Source organism: Peromyscus californicus, unplaced genomic scaffold (genome assembly GCF_007827085.1).
Source record: "Peromyscus californicus insignis strain IS unplaced genomic scaffold, ASM782708v3 Scaffold_13__1_contigs__length_99412109, whole genome shotgun sequence".
Taxonomy (NCBI): domain Eukaryota; kingdom Metazoa; phylum Chordata; class Mammalia; order Rodentia; family Cricetidae; genus Peromyscus; species Peromyscus californicus.
The window spans coordinates 37,001,666-37,012,436 of record NW_026294424.1 but is presented as its reverse complement, the minus strand read 5'-3'; the positions used below and the strand labels follow the sequence as shown (position 1 = coordinate 37,012,436).

General features: G+C 41.9%; 1 long non-coding RNA gene across 1 annotated transcript in view; it reads left to right on the top strand.

The window, feature by feature from the left end:
* Positions 1-7,879, top strand: part of LOC128108370 (uncharacterized) — a 49,738-nt gene extending 41,859 nt beyond the window's left edge. The window contains exons 8-9 of the long non-coding RNA XR_008217451.1: positions 552-580; positions 1,819-7,879. This is a non-coding gene — a long non-coding RNA (uncharacterized LOC128108370). The remainder of the gene's footprint in view (positions 1-551; positions 581-1,818) is intronic.
* The last annotated feature ends 2,892 nt before the right edge of the window (positions 7,880-10,771 follow it).

Sequence of the window (10,771 nt, the reverse complement as noted above, 5' to 3'; positions counted from 1 at the left end):
TTGGTGTAATTAACTCCATTTTATAGCTAGAGAAACTAAGGCTCATACAGGCTCACAAAATAATACAAGAATGCCCAGAGAGCTAATGCCAGAACTAGGTTTTAAACTCAAGCCTCTCCAGCTCACAGTGTTGCTGTACTCTGCCTGCCTAACATCTTGTCCTCTCCACTAATGTCCCCTAGAGAATGTCTAGCTAGCATTCAGGAAATGGGTGGCATGTTTTCTACTTTTTTCTACCGACCATGCTTGTCAGGAGCACCCTACTCATTTATCCTTGCACTTCTGGATCAGCTAACTCACAATTGCCAGGTGCTGATTGGGTCAGGACTGAGCAGGGCCCTGAGAACTCACCTATGAATAAACTCTATGCAGTCAGCCTTGGTTCTCACTCTCTTCATGCCTAGCCCATTGCTGATCCTGGCAGATCCACCTCCACCCTGGCAGCCATGTCCTTCTCTCCTCTCAAGGGGACCATCCTATCTAGTGTGCTCACCATCTTAGTCATGGCCTCCTAATGGTATTTTTCTGTTTTCTAACCCCCTACCCTAAAGCAGCCAGAAAGAGCTAACTTTTTAAAAGTGTGAGTATGTATATATGCATGTGTGTACATATATGTATATGTGTGTGTGTATATATGTGTGTGTGTGTGTGTGTGTGTGTGTGTGTGTGTGTGTGTGTGTGTGTACCTGTGGAAGCCAAAAGTGAGTGTTGGATAACCTGAAGTTAGAGTTACAGATGGTTTTGAACTCCCTGATGGCTACTCGGAACCAAACTCCAGTCCTCTGAAAGATCAGCAAGCACTCTTAACCATGGAGACATCCCTCTAGATCCCAGAATGAGTTTCAGAAAAGCTGTACTAGAGCACACTCCTTCTTCAAAAGCCCTGATGGCTCTTTACTATGCTTAGAAAGGAGACAAACTCCCTGCTGTGATGGATAAGACCTTCCATAATCTGCCCTCCCATGTCTCCAGTAGCTCCTTTATGTTGTTAGTTGCATGGAAGATACTTTTGCTCTTCTCATGCCTCAGTACTGTTACTGCTTTGGGGACTTGGCCTCAACCATACACTTGCTGGTAAGGCTCTTCCCTGCAATGGCACATGCTGGCTTACCTATTCCTGACTTATGTAGACTACTGGAAGTAGTCAAAGTAGTCAAAGAGACGACCCTATCCCTTGGAGTCCTCTATTTCAGTTCTCAGAATCAAGTATCTCCCTCTCCTACAAATAATGATTTGTTAATTTTCTTCCCATCATAATGTAACTTCAAGTGGCTAGGACTGAATCCATCCCTATTGTTGTCTGAACATTTGTCAGACAGATAAGATGGATAGCTATGGTTCCTGCTTTGTTAACCAGCTTTCCATTCTTGTGACAAAATATTTGCAAAAATCAACTAACAGTAAGAAAGATTTATGTTGTCTTAAGATTGTGGAGGTGCCAGTCAGTCCATGGTCACTTGCTTTGATGTTTCTGGTCTGTGATGAGGCTGAACATCCATGATGTGGCAGAAATATGTGGTGTAGCATTGTGGTAACCAGGATGGAGATAGAAAAGGAGGTAGAGAAGGAGGGAGGGAGTGGAGCCAGGGGAGAGAGGAGAGGAGGAAACATGAAAGGGAGTGTGGTGGTTTGAATAGATATGATCCCCATAAACTCATGTCTTTGAATACTTGGCCCATAGGGAGTGGCACTATTAGGAGGTATGGTATTGGCACAGGTGTGACCTTGTTGGAGGAAGTGTGTCACTGTGGAGGTAGGCTTTGAGGTCTATATATGATCAAGCCAGGTCCAGTGGCTTTCTCTTCCTCCTGTCTACAGATCCAGATGTAGAACTCTCAGCTCCTCCAGCACCATGTCTGTCTGCATGCTGCCACTCTTCTTGCCATGATGATAAAGGACTAAACATCTGAAACTGTAAGCTGGCCCTAAATAAATGTTTTCCTTTATAAGAGTTGCTGTGGTCATGGTGTCTCTTCACAGCAATAAAGTCCTAACTAAGACAGGGAGGAAGAGAAAGAGAGAGTTAAGGAACAGGAATGCAGAAAGGAAGAGGAGAGGAAGAAGGACAGGAGGAGAGAGAGAATTGAGAGTAGAAGGAGAGAGAGGAGTAAGGGGGAAGGGCAAGATAACCCCTTCAAGTATACTCCTCCAGGGACCTACTTCTTCCAATGAAGGCACACTTCTACAGTGTCCAGTAATTCAGAGACCTTTGCAAAGATGTGTGCAGAAGTTCCTAACAGTTCGCTGAGCTCTGAATCTATCATGGATGAGTTAATGCTGGCATTATCCAATTACCTGTGAACACTGGGGCAATGGGAACCACTTCATGTAGCACATAGACTTTGAGGGCACATTTGAGATCTAAACCGTAACATTTGTCTCTATAGCATTTATAATCTGGTTGAAGAGATTTTAAAGTTTGAGCATTTCTTTCTTTAAGAAAATTAATTATTCTTTTATTAACTTTTCCCATATAATATACTTGATAAATTTTTTTCCTTCAAACTCTTCCCAGATCCTCCATACCTCCATATCCACCTGATTTCATATTCTTCCCCCTCTTTCTCAAAAATTGAAAGAAAAGAAAAAATCAAAACAAACTAAAAATAGAAGATAAAAACCACAAAACAAAAAGCACACCAAAAACAAAACACCCCAAAATAAAAACAACAACAAAAACTTCACCCAGTATGGAATCTGTTTTGTGCTGGTCAACTACTCCTGTACATGGGGTCTGCCTTGGAGTGTGCTTGATATACCCAGTGACACTCCATTGGAGAAAACTGATTTTCCCCTTTCCCAATAGGCATCAATTGCAAATGGCCTCTTGGTAAGGGGTGGGACTTTGTGTCCACTTTCCCTTCTCATTGCTCAGATTTTGTTTTTGAGCCTGTGCAGGACTTGTGTGCTCTCAGAAGCCCATATGTGAGTCACTGAGTCCATATGTTTAATAGTTCTGTTGTGTTTGGAAGACACTGTTTCCTTGAAATCATCCACCACTGCTGGCTCTTGCAGTCTTTCTGTCTCCTTTTTCTACGAAGGTCCCTGAACTTTGAGGGGATGGGCTTTTCTGAAGACATCCCATTTAGGACTGTGTGCTCCAAAGTCTCACTCTCTGCACATCTCCTGTTGTGAGTCTCTGTGTTACTTCCCATCTACAGTACAAAGAAGCTTCTCTGGTGAGGGCTGACCAAGATACCGATCTACGGGTAAAGCAGAATGTCATTAGGAATCATTTAATTGCTATATTCCATTAGCAGAACAAATGTATTTGGTTTTCCCCTAGGCCTATGGCCTATCTAGTCTCAGGTTTTTGCCCACACAAGCATGTTAGGTATGGGTTCCATCTTGTGGAGTGGGCCTTAACTCAGATCAGATATTGGTTCGTTATTACCACAAGCTTTGGGTCATTATTCTTAATATCACCAGATTCTCGACTCAGATGATTTCTGAGCTTCCCGATGGCTGCACTCTTTCAGCAGTGGATTGTCTGCATTGGCCCATGTCCCAAGAGTTCCTGGGGTGTGTGTGTGTGTGTGTGTGTGTGTGTGTGTGTGTGTGTGTGTGTGTGTTTGAGGACAGAGTTCTCAGAGCAGATACTCAACAAACTTTTTGATTGGCTAGTCACTGTGTGTGAATGCTACAATGTAGAATACAGATTTCTGAGATTTCCACCTGCACAAAGTCAAAGACACAAACCTTGGTGTCATCTGTGAATTTGCATTTGAAAGTCCTTTCCTTATCCATGGAATTTTGTAGAATATATCTAACTATTATCTAGTATCATAAAATCTTTTGAAGTAAGGTAAATTAAGTTCTAAAACAACATAAATTCCAGGGAGGTAGACTAGTATGGGAAAAGATAAACTTATGTGTAACCCCTAGCCACCACAGATAAAGGCATTTAGAATGATGATAATTATACCACCTGTAATTTTGATGTAGCATATGAACTCAATCTGTCTCTATTGATAGTTTTAGAATCTTTCTCAGGTTTTGTATTAGTGGACACATACAAAGTGATATGTTTGTAGAACAGAAGGAAATACTGAGGAAGATGAGGGCCCTGAGTGGGTGGGTTGGTGGGGGCTCTGTGAGCCGCAGTGGAAGGGCTTGTGCAATGGGAGGGTTTAAAGAAAGAAGGCGTTTGATGCAAGTTGCATTTGGGCCATCTCACTTGTACACTCCCCATGTGGAGTCAAGAGGACAGTCAGAGGGTCAACCTGTGGTCTTGGTAAGAGTGGAATTGGGGAGAGACTAGAGAGTAGGCAGCAGTAACACATGGACTAGCCACATGGAAGAGAAGAAAAGGGGAGATTCTGTTAGTAGAATATGTAGGACTTTCATGCAGTGACTCTGGACATCCTAACGTATAAGAACCACATCTAATTAAAGACACACCCAAAGGCATCAGAAAAGTTTTACAAACGTAGGAAACAAGGCTAGATGCTCAGTATGGCATACTGGTGTGATTAACTCCTTTCATAAGAAGAGATGATGGAGATTTGATCACTTTATTTCAAGGAAAGGGAGGGAGGAGGTGTCAGTAAATCTCGCTCTGCCCAAACAAGCATGTTTAACTTCAATTATGGCTGCCTTTGGAGAACTGTGCAGGTCTTTTAGTGTGTTTCAAAGTATTTTACTTAGACATTTTGGAAAAACATACATCTCTATTCATGGCAATGGTTACCATTCTGATTTATACACCCTGCTTCACTGTAAATCATTCAAAACTCAAAAATTAAATTTTATGAAATAACACTTTGATGGCTCTATGCCTAAGCAAAGGGCAGGGGGAATAAAATTTTTCTTGCTGCCAATTATCACTGGATTTCTTTCCATTATGTCTTTTTTTTAAATTGAGTCAATGGTTCAAGTTCATATGTAGGTATAGAGAGGAAGGTACACAAATGCTCTGTTAGGAAAACCATTCAAAACTTGACTTAAAATGTTATACTTTTCACCATTAGTTCAATCTTATTTTTCTTTAGAATTATGTATCCAAGCATACTAAAAGTTTAATATACACCACCATGTCTAAAGCATAGATGGATGTCTGGGGGTTGAGGGTGGGGGGCTTGGCCACTTAATTGCCTGATATGCAGGCATGGATTATTCCATTATACCTACAGAAGCAGGAATGGGTTCTTATACAGATGTACTCACTCTTTCCTGATGTTGCTTAATTTTCTTTTCATAGATGTTTTTCTCCCCCCTCCTAAAGGAGGATGGGATTAGTTAGGTTTCCTCATTTCGGAATGAAAAGAAGTCACCTTTTATGAGGGACTACTCTTCTGTAGGGCCTGTGCCAGCTGCTCTACATGCACGTCTACTGAGTTTCTCCATAATCCTGGGAACTGATTCTTCAGAATCCCAGTTCTATAGATGATAAAACATGGCCAGAGAGTTCCACAGACATATATGAATGTGCCTTTACTAATTCACTTGTTGAAATCACTTTCCCCATAAGCATTAAGAGGTAGAGCCCTTTAGAGGTGATTAGATCATAAGATGGATTCTTCCTGAGTGGGATTCAGATCCTTATAACAGACTCCAGATAGTTCCCTTGACCTTTCTGTCACATGTGGACACAGCAGGAAAATGTCATCTATGAGGAACAGTCTGTCTCCAGTTCCAGATTCTGTCAGCACCTTACTCTTAGACATCCTAATCTCCAGACTGTGAGTATTATATTTATGTTATTCATAAGCCACCATCTATGTTATTTTGTTATAGCAATATGATAGGTCTAAGCCACTAAGTACCACACATATTTAAACTATGAAATCAGGATTTGATGTAAACAACTCATTTGGTATCACCCTGTACAAAAGTTCTTCCTTGGAGCCTGTGACTTCCTTAGTCATGGGTTTTGGCTATGCTTGTAGTACAGATCAGACTTCAGGTTCATTCAAGAGAGCAGTCAGTTACCCTGTAAACACTCTTGCCACTTTTGTACCAGCAGGTACATCTTACCTGGAGGGTTGGTAGTATAGCACACGGAGTCCAGTGCTGAGTATTTCCATTGATGTCTTTTCTCCTCTAGCAACCTGCATAACACCTTCCAATACCATGAAAACTGGCCATCAGTAAGGGAGTTAACAATGTTGTCATCTCAATATTGATTTCTCTATGTCCTGTGAGCAAAGTGGATGGTTTATATGGTCTTAGTTATATGGTCTTACCATCTGTTATTGTGTGTAACAAAGAGCATTGACAATACTCTGTATTATTTTGGGTACCTCTGGGGCTCCCCTGATCAAGAGCTTGGGAGGTAACCAATGTCTGACACTGAGATTTTCTTAGTAACTCATTCTTCTGGAAGCAGAATTGTTCACCCATGCAGGGTACTTATGCTCAAATTCCTCAAAAAACATTTTGTAAATTATCTTACAAATTAGTGGGGTTTTATAAGGCTTTATCACATATCCTTAGTTTTGGTTAATCCACACTCTAGCCCATCTTCTTCAATCCTCCTCCTCATCCTCACTTAAACCTCTCATATCCAACGTCCCATTTTTCATACCATGTGTGTTGTTTTACTATCCCTCCCTTATATTCTTTTACTTGGGTCTTAAGATAATAGGTTTTCCAAGGGGAACACTCCTCTACTGTTGGTGGGAGTACAAACTTGTATAGCCACTCTGGAAATCAGTAAGGCAACTTCTCAGAAAATTGGGAGTCAATCTACCTCAAGACCCAATGATACTACTCTTGGGCGTATACCCCAGGGATGCTCAACCATACCACAAGGACACTTGCTCAACTATGTCCATAGCAGCATTCTTCATAATAGCCAGAACCTGGAAACACCCTAGGTGCCCCTCAACCAAAGAGTGGATAAAGAAAATGTGGTACATTTATACAATGGAGTATTACTCAGCTGTAAAAAAATAATGACATCATGAAATTTGCCGGCAAATGAATGGAACTAGAAAATATCATCCCAAGTGAGGTAACCCAGACTCAGAAAGACAAACATGGTATGTACTCACTCATAAGTAGATACTAGATGTAAAGCAAAGGATAATCAGACTACAACCCACAGCTCCAGAGAAGCTAGGAAACAAGGAGGACCCTAAGAGGGATATTCAGATTACCTTGGAAAGGGGAAACAGAGGAGATCTCCATGAGTAAACTGGGTATGAGGTGTGGCAATAGAGGGGAGAGGATGGAGAATGAGAACATGAGGAAATGAGATGGTCGAGCTGGGGGAGGAATGGAGTGGGAGAACAATGAAAGAGATATCTTGATAGAGGGAGACATTATGGGGTAAGGGAGAAACTTGGTGCTAGGGAAATTCCCAGGAATCCACAAGGATGACCCCAGATTAGACTAGTAGCAATAGTGGTGAGGGTGCCTGCACTGGCCTACTCTGGTAATCAGATTGGTGAATACCCTAACTGTCATTATAGAGCCTTCATCCAGTAACTGATGGAAGCAGATGCAGAGATCCACAACCAAGTATCAGACTGAACTCTGGGAGTCCAGTCAAAGAGAAGGAAGAGGGATTATATGAGCAAGGGGCATCAAGATCACAGTGAGAAAATCTACAGAGACAACTGAACCAAGCTCCAAGGAACTCACGAGCTTTAGACTGACAGCTGTGGAACCTGCTTGGGACCGGACTAGACCCTCTGCGTATGGGAGACAAGTTGTGTAGCTGGGTCTGTTTGAGGGACCTCTGGCAGTGTGATCAGGATCTATTCCTGCTGCATGAGCTGGCTTTGTGGATCCCATTACCTATGGTGGAACACCTTGCTCACCCTTGAGGCAGCGGGGAGGGGCTGGGTCCGGCCTCATCTGAATGTATCAGGCATTGCTCTCCCCGCATGGGAGAACTTACCCTGTTGGAGGAGGAGATGAAGGATGGGTCAGGGTTGGGAGTTAGGTGGGAGTGGGGGAGTGGGAGGAGGAATGAGAGGGGGATTTGTGGTTGGTATATAAAATGAATAAAAATTTTTTAAATAAAAAACATTTAGTTAAAAAAAGATCATAGGTCCCCATGAAGTTTCTTCATGAACACTTTATTTTGACCAACCCTTCCCCCATCCTTTATGTTTATCACCAATACTCCACTAACTTTCATATTTATACCAACTTCTCTAAGTTATCAACATATCCTTTTATATACATTATTCCTTCTTTAAGAAGGATCTACAAAGAGTTGGAGTCACAAGAGGGGCTGGGAAGATGGTTCAGTGGGTAATAGCGCTTGCTGAACAAGTATAAGGCTCTGAATTCTTATCCCCAACACTCACATAATGAACCAGGTGTGGCTGTATATGCTTGTAAGTCCTGTACTGTGTGGGTAGAGAAAGAGACATCACTGGAGCTGGTTAGATACCAGCATATTCAGAAAAAACGCAAACTCCAGGTCCAGTGAGAGATACTATCTCAGGGGACTAAGTAACAGTACAGTCCACTTAATGTTCTCCTCTGGCCTCTGTGCCTACAAGCTCACATATGTGTGCATATACCATGCATATCTATCTATCTATCTATCTATCTATCTATCTGTCTGTCTGTCTGTCTGTCTGTCTGTCTGTCTATCTATCTATCTATATCTCACCAGGGAGAATAACTTAAAAATGAATGAAAAACTTTAGGCCAGCAGAATATAGCAATAGGAAGGCAGATAGTACTAGAAATAGGACTGACAGGAAGGAATTTACTGTGTTATATTGTGCTTTGAAAGAAAGTTGCTAATGTGACTAAAGTTTTGGCAGCTTGGTGATGCCATTTTCTTTAGTTTGCTACTTTTTAATATGGCAGTCCTTTTGACAAAATTGTGAATTTTTTTCCATGTGCATGTCTTACCTCCTTGACTAGGAGTTTCCTAAGGGCAGGTAGGGCTGTTGATGCAGTTATCATTGTACCAAATGCCTTGGAAATGAAAGTGATCAAAATAAGTGAATGACGAGTGGAACAACTACATGGTTTTGGAAAAAAATTTAGTATCAGTCCTATTTTACAGAAGGCCAAGAAGACTCTATGTCAAAATGAAGCTGTCAGACCCCATTCCAGTACTTCCTTCTTTGGCTCTTCATGCTCTCCTGTCCCTGGTCAGCCTGGTCAGCAAATGCTGATTGATGAATGAGGTTGTCCAGATAAGGCGAGCATCTCTTTCCACACATCTCATTTGGCTGCAGTCTATATCCTGAGACACACAGCACATTGAGATGTGCTCACTTCCTTTTGTGTATTTCTTTCCTCACAGCTAAGATGTCGACGTCTTTCGGCCCTTGTTCTTCCTTCCACAATCACAACATTGTTTAACAGCTTTCCTGGAATGACAACCACACCAGCCAATAACTACTAAACAGAGAATATCACTGAGTGCATGAATCACGTGGCATTTATGCAGAACGTCATCCAGAACACACATTGCTAAGTTCTTCAAACAATTATGGCTCTGGTGTAGTTATCTTCCAGAATGTTTTTGCAGCCCATTTTGCCTTGAATGACTAGAAACACTCTTACGCACTAAGTACCTTAGCCCAATAGTCCATGGCAACCCAAATATTGCAAATACTCTCAATTTTTATGTTTAATTTTTTTTTTCAAGAAAAATCTGAACTCTGGGCTAAGGAATCAAAGTTATTTTCTACTAGCAAAAATCATACTGGAACTTTTAACCTTGGTCTCATGCAATCCAGGCAAGGAGCATATCCATTTTTTTTTTTGCATTTTTAATGTAAAGGAAGTATTTATTTTATGAGGACAATTAAATGGGTTTCCTATGCAATGAGCTCTCTAGAACACAGACCACGTATGTTACATAAAACAGACATATTTCCACGCCAAGGGAATCTCTGGTCTTTTCACGTGCCTTCTCACCCTTCTGCACTTCCATCATGACTGAGTGATGCTTTTGCCTCTGGCTGGAAAATTCATAAATCTGAGGGGAGGAAGAGGTTGACTTCTTGGCTGTTTTCTCTCTCTCAGAGACTCATGGCTCATTTATCAAAGGGCTCCTCTCTAAGAACAGGCCTGTATCACCTCAACCTCCTTGCAGGGTTTCCGTGAGCTTTCCCTGTCTCCCTTTTGGTTTTTGAAGGCCAATGCATGCAGCTCCTGGAGTGGAGGGGATTTACAAGGTTAATGGGAAACTTCCAGGAGGTGCAAACTTTTGCCAGAGAGTACATTGAATGGGACGGGAGGACTATGTGGGGACTTTGCTATGAAGGGGTGCTTACACTGAGATGGGCAGGGTAAGTGGACAGACCTGTGTTTTGAGAAGGTCTGATTTAGGCAGTTACTCAGAGCTGTGTGGCTTTAGGACAACCCATGAAATCCTGACTATGGAATTTTATCTGTGGGTTTCAAACATTTCTCTGCAATGTTCAGAGCCCCAGGATTTATGATAAACAAATTTATCTTTGCTGTGCTTCCAATTTCCCAAGGAGACCAAGAGAACCCTGGAGGTCAGATCCAGCAGAGAAACATTCCAGTTTTCTTCTTCACCTTACTTTGCAGAACTCCCCACTTTTCTTGGATCTGGGGACCACCTGTTCTCACTCTCCTGGCCTGGGGATTTCTTCCCTTGTTCTCTCTCAGCAGTGTTGGATTTTGTGGACCCACAGTGCAACAGAGTTTTGAAGCTTTTGTTCCCAGTTTGACTTAGTTTTGGCTTAGCTTCATCATTTTGAATCAGTTACTTGATCTCCAGTTTTACTGCCTATAAAGGGGGATTAATAATTCTGAATTTGGTAAGTTACTGTGTGGATGAAACAAGAGCGTATGGAATGCCTCACATGTAGTAGGCACT